This window comes from Belonocnema kinseyi, chromosome 7 (genome assembly GCF_010883055.1).
Source record: "Belonocnema kinseyi isolate 2016_QV_RU_SX_M_011 chromosome 7, B_treatae_v1, whole genome shotgun sequence".
In the NCBI taxonomy this organism is placed as follows: domain Eukaryota; kingdom Metazoa; phylum Arthropoda; class Insecta; order Hymenoptera; family Cynipidae; genus Belonocnema; species Belonocnema kinseyi.
Window position 1 is genome coordinate 102446274 of NC_046663.1, and position 11720 is coordinate 102457993.

Here is an 11720-nt window from a genome sequence, read left to right on the forward strand (position 1 = left end):
TAGTTTTTGTTTTTTAATTAATATTTAATGAAATAATAAAAAGATAATAGGGTATTTATATGACAACTCTAGTTTCTACTCCCATTTTGAATGGTTTAAGGGCATGTGACACAGCTAAATACCTATATTACCGATCACAGTTTTTCAGTTCACAGAATATTTTTTTGAACCTAAGAAATTTTTTTTTAAATAAAATATCGAGCTGAAACTTTGCGAAATGTATTAGAGTACAATAAAGTACGTTTAGGTACTGCATTTTGGTAGGAACTTCACTGAAAATTATTTCATCCTTTTTCTGAACCTTAACATTTTTTGAACGTTCGAACTTTTTTTATACATAAAATATCGGTCTCAAACTTTGAGAAATGCAAGAGCCGAAAGAAAACTACGTTTAAGTACAAATCTTAATAATAAAAGATGTAAAAAATATATTTTAACAATCAATTCCAACGGCATCAGCCGGTAACGTTGTACATGAAAATACGAACTCTCTAGAGCCTCGTCTAGTGGCCGCCAGGTTTCGTATTTTCGTGTACAACATTACCGACTGATGCCGTTGGAATTGATTGTTAAAATATATTTTTTTACATCTTTTATCGTTAAGCTTTGTACTTAAACGTAGTTTTCTTTCGGCTCTTGCATTTCTCAAAGTTTGAGACCTATATTTTATGTATAAAAAAAGTTCGAATGTTCAAAAAATGTTGAGGTTCAGAAAAAAGATGAAATAATTTTCAGTGAAGTTCCTACTAAAATGCAGTACCTAAACGTACTTTATTTTACTCTAATACATTTCCCAAAGTTTCAGCTCGATATTTTATTTAGAAAAAAAGTTCTTAGGTTCAAAAAAACATTCAGTGAACTGAAAAACTGTGGTCGGTAATATAGGTATTTAGCTGTGTCACATGCCCTTAAGCACAAGTTTGCTGAACCCAGTGTCGATAACTTTTCCTCTGTCATTGTTCACCGGCCGGTTTCCAGATGGCGCCACTGTGCTTTAATTACAAAATAAAAACTTGCTTCACCGCGCAATATTCGCGATATTTTCTGCTGATCCCCCTTCAAGTAATGTTGTGAATTCCTCAGTCGATTGTGAACACCCGTAAAGAAGTCCCTTAATAAATTAAAATCGCTGGTAGCCCTAAAAATTTCTCATCAAAATAGAAAATACCTTGCTTTGCAGACGGACGGAGCACGGAGCCACGGACCGCACGGTAAATATGTCCGGACGATGCGCAATCGGCCATCGCGCATGTTTTGTTTGGCTCGCGAGGGGCAGTCGTGAGTTGTTCTAGTAAACAACTTGGTGCGCACGAGAATCCTTCTCCAAAAACTCCGAATTTCAGCAATTTTTTTGTGATTTCGCGTTTGTGACCCGATAACCAGTGTGATCGTTTTGTGACTACGAGTGCTGTGTTAGTGCGCGACAATCGACACGACAATACGTGATACGATATCATCGTCATTCGTCAGGCTGGAATTTTGCGGCGTGCTCGGTGAGTTCCAAAATCCGGCCACCCATTCACATCTCTAATCTACAAAGCAAAGACGAGAAAACTTCTCCAAAATAATTAACTCGAACAGATAAATAACCTACAGAGAATGTGGAAACTTTCTTATTCTCTTATCAAACAGTTTATTGCGTCTTTATTTTCGCCGTCCGGCATTTAAAGTTATTATTCTCTTGGCATTAGATAAATCTGTTTTGAAGACTATTGTCGTTTTGAGGTTATGAGAGATTCAATTCTCATTAATCTTGGCGATATTTGCTATTTTTAGTGCAGAAATTGAGTTTTATTTTTTAGTGTCTAGTGCTCCTGTGTTGTGGTTTACGATCGGAAATGTTGGATTTACCACGCATTTGCGGCGCCAAGGTGGCGAGAGGTGCAAAATTGTGTCTGGTGGAGGAGATTTCGCATTTTGGTTGGCACGGTCGTCGGCGTCCTTCAACCGCTTTCTTTCCACATACGTTCAGATATGAACTGTCTGCGGTAGATCTGTTTTCGTTCGCTACCCCTCCCCCTCCATCGCAGGTTGATCTACTTCGCTTATCGGGCCTCTCTTTCGCAGTATTTACTCTCTCGCTCTTTCTGTCTCTCCCCACCATTTTCCCAGTTTCCCCTCTCGCTGTTTGTCACTCGCGTCATTTCTTCTCTTTCTGTCTGATGGATTCTGTCTCTCTTGCTCGCGTCCTCAGACTAGCGAATTTTTAGCAGACACGTCGATAAGGCGAGGCGGAACGCTGCGCGGCAGACCACGTTGCCCTTCGAAAGGCGTTATCGCGCCTTCGCTTCGGTCACAAATGATGAATTGGGACGAATTTTCAATATTGCGCTTTTGCATAGAATATACAACGTTAGAGCAAATGGGGGTATAATTGAGAAGCAAGCGAACAAAACGTAATAAATCCACATCAGTTCATTTCTCAATATCTATGGGTACTGTACTGTAACTTGGAATCCATTGATAAAAATCAAATTTCAAATGGGCTATTATAATCTGTGATTCTGTTAAATTAATGAGTTGCAAAAAAGATTTTTTAATTTAATAATTTCTTGAAGTTATTAACAAAAAAGAAAATGGATTCGCTCATTATTCATGTTCTAATTATATCAATTTACAATTTCTTGTTTACATATAAAATCAAAGGATAATTTCATACATAATTACTATATTTTCATTTGCTAAGTTTTGTCAATTATATATTATGATAGAAATACTGAAAAGTATTTACCAATTATAAAAAGTGTTTATATCTTTAACAAGTTTGGTCTATTTACGTAATATGCTGATAAGCAAAATTTGTTTTTCGAGCTTCGCCAACTTCAAATCAAATATTGATGATACCCCAAATATACAGAAACTATCATTATCTCGATTTTTCCAAAAGGGGATTCATCCCGTTTTATTCGATTTCTTTTGAATTTCCGTGCCCTCAGTGAACAACGACATTTTCCGTAAATAAACGAAACTATTTACATTTTTATGGTTTTAATTTGATACAATTATGTAGGTTATGCCTTGATCTTTCATTTACATAAATGTGCATTTGTTTTAAAGTACAGTTTCCTAGCTAATAAATGCTGTTATTGCTGTGTATCGTTCTTTTTTTAGTGTGACAATAGTCTACCCTTGTTTCCCTTCTTTAACCTATTTTTATCATTCTTTTCAATCGCGTTTAAATGCATTATAAATTGAAATACTAGTCAAATTTTAAAACGTCAAATTTAAAACAGTTTTATTTGTAAGGCTCGATTTTTAAGTTTTTAAGGTATCTCATTTACATTTTTTGAATATTTTCATTTTTAAAAGCTACTAATTACATCGCTGTTAATTACAAAAAGGTTCATTTTTTAATTCTTCGGTCCTGGCTTGCAATGCTTGACTAACTTTAATAGGTTCTAAGTTCGAAATTTTTCGGTATGTGGAACGCTTCTTAATTTAATTATTGTTTTAATGTAAGAATGTCAATTGTTTAATTCAGAATATTACCAATTTGAAATTGTTAGATTTCCACAGATTTTAAATTAACATTTTTTTATTTCAAGTAATAATTATGTTCTTTTTTTATGAATCAGTAGTCCATAAGGTTTACAAAAAACGCAACTCAAAAATATTTATTTTTAAACGGTTGGAACTCCCCTTCATTTAAACCATAACGTTTCAGCAATTATATTACATTACCTACTGCAGTTCCATTCAAATTACTCCAACAGAAAGGTGCGAGCACAGAATGTTTATCTTAATTTTCTCTTAAGAAAATCGAAATATCCAGTTCCCTTCGAAAACGAAGTTAGGTATGGCATGAAGTAAGGAGAGAAAATTTGATGGTTGGATAAGTTCCTACAGAAAACCCTTCATAATTTTTTATCTCACATCGTTGTCTTAAAATTTTTTTAAAAGGGTACGAATTACTGTTTTATACCAGATAAAATGTTTGAATAGATCAATATAATTCTTCGAATTGGCTGAAGGTATTTTTTCTTCATTTTTAAAATGTAATCCGCTTAGGATAAAAAGTTTATAGTGTTCCAAAACATGTGAGTATGAGTTCATTCTTGGCTTTTCTACTCAAAATAATTATATCGAGAATAAGCAACAAGAAAAAATTAAACTAACTGAGATTTAGTTTTTTATCGAAAAATAGTTTCAACACATCCCACATGCAAAATAAAAAAAAACATTCTTTGTTTTCGCACAAACATTTAAAACTCTGAAATTTGTTTAGTAGTAATGGCTACGTTTTTAAATTATGCTGGTTGAATGTTTGTATTTCAAACTCTTCAATTTTGAAGTTTAAACGCCTGGATTTTTTAATAATCAGCCTACTTTGAATGTAATAAGTTGTAATGAATGCTTAATTCTAGCAATGTTTTTATTTTGAGTTCCTCAAATTTCAGATTTGTAAGTTTTAATTACCTTTAATGGACATTTTCTATTTCGACGTTACGTATCTAATTTGAACTTTTTTTTTAGTTTTTATATTTTTGCGCCTTGTCACATGTACTCTGAAATTTCTATTATTATCCGTACAATTTTTCACCTTTTTTATTTTCTTAGTCATTAATTGGATTAATCGTTCTCAGTTTGCATTGATGTCAATACGAAAATTACAACGGAGATTGTAGAAAAGTGCCTACCTACGTTGATATACGAATGTGTACGAAGGACACTGAAAACAATAGTAGCAATTGTAGATTACTAAATTGAAATATCTTGCTCCAGATATGTTCGATTTTCATTTGAATATAGTAGTTTTTCAGCCGTGTAATAAATTGGTGTGACACTTCTTTTTTTTTAAATGCTTTACTTTATGGCGTCATATTCTTTCTAGGTAGACCCACATTTTTGGTTTAGAATGAATTGATAGTATACTCCATAATCGAAATCATTCGCCAAAATTTGACACTACTTTAAAAATAATATCTATAGATTTAAAATGATTAAAATATCAGCGTTAATTTCCAAAAAATACGCCGCGAAAAAATAGATTTACGTGAAGTAGGACGTTCGAATCATCGAAATTGTTATTTTATAGCTTTTTAATAGTTAAATCAGTCCTAAATTAATGGCTCAATCGCAAATAAAAAATAATTCGGCATATCAATTAATTCATACATTACTTAAAGACATGTGCATGAAAAATTCTTCTCTTTTGTAAAGCGACATAGAATAAATAAAGAATTAGCTCTTTATTAAGGCATTATAAAATCCTGGCATTATCCCTAATTTTAATTATAAATTTTAGGGTGTAAATTGAAAATGGTAGGGTCGAAGTCTTGTAAAACAAAGATGTTTTGTGTATAATCTTCGTAACTTTTGTCTAAATAACTTATTCAATTTTCATATTAAAATTAAAAAAAAAACAATTTTAAAATAAGTAAACTATTCTAAAATAGTTTCTTAACATTGTGAGCTTATGACTCCTTGATAACCTCATGCTGATTATGAAATAATTAATTTGTAATTTTTGTGATTAATTTTACATCATATTTAAATATTTAAAACGTGAAAACTATGATTTCTTGGATCTTATCCCAATATGTTAAAATGTCGATCCCAGAACGATTAAAATTTAAAATTCACCTAGTGTTGTGCAATGCATAACTATTTTTACCAGGAACTATCTGGATTGATTCTTAAGTATTCATAAAATCATACTTGCTAGGAGAAATATCTGTTTTATAAACTTGGTGATTGAGTTAGATTTAGTAACCTCAAGAAAACCCCTAAAAAGGTCCTGAAGTACTCCTGAAACTATACTTTCTCGGAGAAGATGTATGCACTTGGTGCATGGGTTGGACGTCATATTCTGAAAGGACCTATTGGGAGGAGGGGGTGGGCTTAAGTCATCATATAACGAAACTTTCTTGGAGAATATGTGTTTTATACACCTGGTGCATGGGACTGATGTTGTGCTTCCAGAAATCGACTGAGTCTCAGGTGTAACCAAAAGAAGCCAGGCTAAAATACTGTTAAGTAGTCTTTTTTAACACGATTAATTTAGGAAACGTTAACTGCTCCTGAAATTAAAATAACGATAATTAAAATGAGGTCTATCGAGCGTCTCATGACCTTGGTCTTCTTTTGGTTTAAGAAAACATGTGCTTACCTCAATATAGCTGTTACGTCGTTCTCGCACCTTATTTTTACAGAGGTAATTTATTTCTCTTAAGTAATCAATAGAATATTTGAACATCTTTCTTAGATTGAAACATCCTGGTGTGTGAGAACAATGACAAGACATATTTATTTTTAGTCTTAAGAAAATTGAGAGCCTATTCTAAAATGCATTAATGTCTTTTAGTGATGTACTTGAAGTTACGAACGTTCAATTGAACGAAATTAAACAAAATAATTTCTCATTTTTTTTGCTTAAATCAATTAGAACGGCAACAAAAAATATTCCCCTAAACGTATCACGTATTTTGTGAATTGACCCCACACCTAAAATGTTAAAAATGACAAGTTTGATTGACGATATTTGAAAATATAAAGACGTCAAAAATTCTATTTTTTTATCTCACTAATCATAGGGGGAGTGAGAATGTTTGGCAAGACCCCTAAAAACCAGCCCTACTATACACACGCCTAAAATGTTAAAACTGACAAGTTTAATTGTCGATATTTTAAAAATATAAAAACACTAAACGGGTGTTAGGGGTCTTGCCGAACTTTCTTACTAAGTCTATAATTAGCGAGATAAAAAAAGAGGATTTTTGACGTTTTTATATTTTCAAATATCGACAATCAAACTTGTCATTTTTAACATTTTAGGTGTTGATATAGTAGGGGTGGTTTTTAGGGGTCTTGCCGAACTTTCTCACCCTCTCTATAATTAGTGAGGTATAAAAAGAGGATTTTTTACTTTTTTATATTTTCAAATATCGACAGTTAAACTTGTCATTTTTAACATTAAAGGTGTGGATATGGTAGGGGTGGTTTTAGGGGTTTTGCCGAACATTCTCACCCACTCTATGATTATTGAGGTAAAAAAGAAAATTATTGGCGTTTTTATATTTTCTAATATCAACAATCAAACTGGTCATTTTTAACATTTTAGGTGTTGATGTTGTAGGGGTGGTTTCTAGATGTCTTCCTGAACTTTCTCACCCACTCTATAATTAGTGAGATAAAAAAAAAGGATTTTTGACGTCTTTATATTTTCCAATATCGACAATCAAAATTGTATTTGGCATGTTTGAATAATGGGTGATTTGTAAGGGTAGTTAACCCCCTAAAAAATAAAAATTTCGAAAACGTCTTCCGATGGAATATCATTTTTGGTCATCCTAAATGATTTAGGCAAAACAAAATTCTGGAAAATAAATCTTTAATTTCGTTCATATGAACGTTCGTAACTTCAAGTACATCTTATGTGAAGTTCAAAAATGTCAGATGTTTTTTTACAGATTGAAATAATATTATCTGCTGCAGTGTTAGACTAATTGCTTCGTTTTACTTCTCATAACAAAAAGATAAGGCCAAATATACTCGTAATCAAGTAATAACTTCTGTTTATGTAGGGGTCATATTTAATAAATTTCGCAAATAATATTACCTATTTTTCGGCTCAATAAATTATTTCGTGGACAAGTGGGACAATGAGTACTTTTGGAGAGGCCCCTGTGGTTGTGGGTGAGTTTTTAAATTTTATTCGTTTAACCCAAATTTTCAAGGTAAAAACCAAAACGCTACGAATTGTTTTAAACTATGTTATATTTTCATACGAATGAGAGATTCGATACTTCGTTGTCCTTCGAAATCCAATGAGTAAATAAGAATAGGAGCCTAACTATGTTTCAGGGAAGTGTTCATTTTCGATAATGTTAAAGATATTGTGTTCTGCTCTACTTGCTGTTAAATGTATGTTATGTTCAAACAATGAAGGTTTCAACTTTACCGAATGTTCATTATAGTTGTTATGACTTCGCAGTTTCACATTCCAGGATATTTCTCTTTAGTCACTGACCTCGTGGTCGAGATCTTTTAGTCTCGCTATGTAAAACACTTCCTATTTACCTCCCATGTGCACATCATGATAGCCAACACATAGTCTGCACTAGTCTGTTTAAATATAGGAAATAGCATTGCCGTAAATATTATATTAATTTTTATGATTTTAAAACGTTTTTCTAGAAACATTAAAAGAAAGTCCTAATTTATCATTAGAATCGACATAATTTAAGCATGTTGATTTCAATTTTATCTTTCAAAAGATTTCGCTTTTTAAATTTGTGCAAAATCCGAGCGAAAAATGGTCGTTATGAATACGTTTGTTTTGCTCATTTAAACGAACTTCGGCATTCATTCATCGACTCATTCACCACAGTAGGAATTTCCCCATATTTACGTACTCTCGTATAAAATGAATGGTGCATTCCGAGTAATCTTGCAAATTATCTCTGCACACAATGACAAGATCGGAACGAACATTTGCAAGAGTCTACTTCGGTGTGAGATAATTTTACTTCGGTTCAGTGACTTAACCCCTCACTACTTGACACGCTTAAGGGGACAATTTCAAACTTATATTTCTTACATTGATACAGATTTTATAACCTTTTATTTTATAGTCTAATCTTATCAAAAGTTTACTTACCTCTTTCTCTTTAGTGTATTATTATAAAAGAAACTATTAAGTATAGAATTACTAATAGCGTTGTCACTTTCTTTTGTCTTTAGTTTAAGCAGATAAAGACCATAAATTGTTCACATTTTACGTACTGTTTAAAAATGTTATCTGTAGTAATGCTATAGCCTCAGGTGAATCAACGATTTGCGATATAAAACTGTTGGTAAAATGCAAATTACAATTCGACGTACTCCGTTTTACGCTCTTCAATATTGATTACAAATTCTGTGGATGGATAAAGAGTTTAAGTGTCTTTCCTTCCACGGAGAGCCTTTGATCTAGAAAATTTAAATTTCGTTCATCAAAATATGTACTTGAAGTTCAGCATGCTTTATGGGGAAAAAATAAAAATGTCGATATAAGCAGTTATTTTAAATTGGATGGATGTATAGTTACTGACTGACTATAGATGTGCATTTTGCCAGAGGAAATTTTATGTTCTGAAAAATGAGAAAAAAAATCAAAACAAGCCAAGCTAGAACCAAACTCACTGTGGATGACAAAATATAAGCGGAATATAGAGTGATATAGCTACAACTTATGAACATAACAGTGGAGTGTAGAAAAATGGTTCCTGTAAATTCCAAAAGTAGCAAAGTGTAATAAGAAGGAATGCAGAAAATGAAGAAAAGCTAAAGTGAATTGCCATAGAGAGCCGACATCCTTAAACACTTAAACAGGTTAGCAGTATAGTTGGCATTCTAAGGCTCATTGTAAAAATAGGAAACATATAATAGGGAACCCCAATGGGTCCCGTTCCTCGCATAAGTATCAAGTATAGTGGGTATCTTGAAAACTTGCGGTAGGTAGTCGTTCATTGCAGGCAATCTTTATTCAATATGCATGTGCAATCAAGCCTACTACTTACACTGGATGTAGACTATGCTAACTATGCTATACTTGGCGGACGCCGTAATAATTCTAAGAACAATATTTCATCGGGAAAGAACTTGCAGTGCAAACTGCATTCCGTTCCGTTCATATACTTTGTCCCAGACGATCCCGCTCCAGTTTTAATTGCCTGTATTTTCGGATCGCTGAGCAATCACGCGGTCTTAGTTTCCCGGGCTCATACGCACTCCCGGCTATTATTCTCTTACGAACTCTCTTTGCCAGGGACAAGGCTGCCTTGCTTTCGAGTTTCGATTGCGGACGACCCACCAGACTTGCCTATACTAAAGTTATCTAGCGTCTTGCTCCATCCAGAGGCATTGAAATAGAGGCAGGTTGTCTGGAACACGTAAGATGTTTGTTCAGCTCAAGAATCCGAGCGCGAATTGTATCGGTGAAAATGAGGAAAGATTAGATATCGCCTTGTCCGTTCGTAATGTTTCCGTCAAAGAGTAGATTTATTTAAATCGTATTCCTTTGAATATATAGAACCCGTATTCAGAAACAATCTATATGGGTTTAGCTATGTCAGTTAATGGTATTCAAGTGACAAGGCTAGATTGTCTATGCATCTTGGGCTTACCTTACAAAAGTCCCTTTTGTAGATCATGATGACAAAAAGATTCGAAATTGAAATTTCAAGGAATTCGTAGGTCAGGGAGAATCAATTCAACTCCTATGCAAAGACTTTCCGATACTAGTCGTTGTGAAAACATGACGCAACTTAATGCTTAGGGAATACCATTCAGAAAATATAGCTACTACTCTGGAAATTTAAAGGATAATTTTTCGCGAACATTGCCCAGCATAACTTTAATCTTCGTTGTATTTTATTAACTCGGTTTATTAGTGGATACGTTTGACGTCAAAGTCAAGATCTATTGTTAAATTTTCCTACTTGTCTGGTACGCGAAAGCTTGAAAGTTATGAAAAATCTAGATACGGTCTAAACTTTCGCGGACCAGATGATATATGGGATGTCGCCGAATTCGCGTAATTTTGGTTACATGGTACGTTCCTTCGTGGAAAATTAAATCGCAGTGATGTTGAAAGTCCATTTTTTATCATTTTGTGTTCTTATAAATCCTTGGACTGTCTACTGAACGTTTGCCTTTTCCTTTTGGCAATGAGGTACGTGATCGTGGCGGAATTTTGTTTCGGGAATATTATTCCGATCGAAGTAAGTGTCGTTAAAATTCAGTACCCAGTCGCAGAGTGCGACGTGATTACAATATGAGATTTTTCCGTAAATATACAATGCGATTGTACAGTGCGCTACAATAGCACTTTACGTCAAACCTTCTGCGATCAAAATTATTATTTAAATATAAATTATGATTCAGAAATTCATGTGAATTTTGAACTGGGTGAAACATTTTTGAACAGAGGATACACCAAATGCTAATTAAGGTTAAGCACGGATGATTGTGGAAGAAAACAAATATCGATTAAGACGCACAGAGTTCCCTGATGCAAAAACGCAATTTGGCGTTATGCAGTCGGCAGTTGCGGCTACTCGCAAAATTCAACCTGTCGGTAAATTGTAGTGCACAAAGCAAATTTCAAAGGATTTCGCATAATGACATGTAATTTTCAAAGTCACTGCGTGCGCAAATTCTTACTGGCTGCCTTTTTAATCACGGCGCTGCCGATGCCGCGTGACAACCTATAGACCACATGTTCAAATACATTAAATCGCCCTTTACCCTTCGCTTTCTTCGTCTCGGGGTGCAAATAGCACGCGACATTAATGCTAGGGTTGCAAATTTGAAATAAATCAATCTTTGATTGCAATTTCAATTATATAGAAATAGAGGCTATTTGTATATACAATACTCTCCAACCTATCGCGAAAGTCTGGGACTGGAATTCGCGTTAGGTGAGGTCCTCCACCACATACAAAATCTTTCCTTCCTTGCGCTTTATCCGCACATCTGATAAGTTGAGATATTCAAATATATTAAAAAATTCAATGTAAAAATTGGTAAGTTAAGGAAATAAGTAGCAGAGAACATTCAGAGCTTATTATGTTAATTATGTACAGTGTGTCCCATATTTATAGGGCCACCCCATTTTTTAAGGATAATTTTTTTTATATTGAAACAAAATGCACCAAATATTTTGAGTGGATAAATGAGTCGAATTAACGATTTTTCCTAAAATATAGAGCTCGCAATTCCATTCGTTCATTTATTTG

The 11720-nt window shown here is 33.6% G+C and overlaps 1 protein-coding gene across 1 annotated transcript in view; it reads left to right on the forward strand.

The window, feature by feature from the left end:
- The first annotated feature begins 1193 nt into the window (after positions 1-1193).
- Positions 1194-11720, forward strand: part of LOC117176040 (insulin-like receptor) — a 409747-nt gene continuing 399220 nt past the window's right edge. Inside the window, exon 1 of the mRNA XM_033366024.1 lies at positions 1194-1493. The gene's annotated coding sequence lies outside the window, so the exon portion shown is untranslated. The remainder of the gene's footprint in view (positions 1494-11720) is intronic.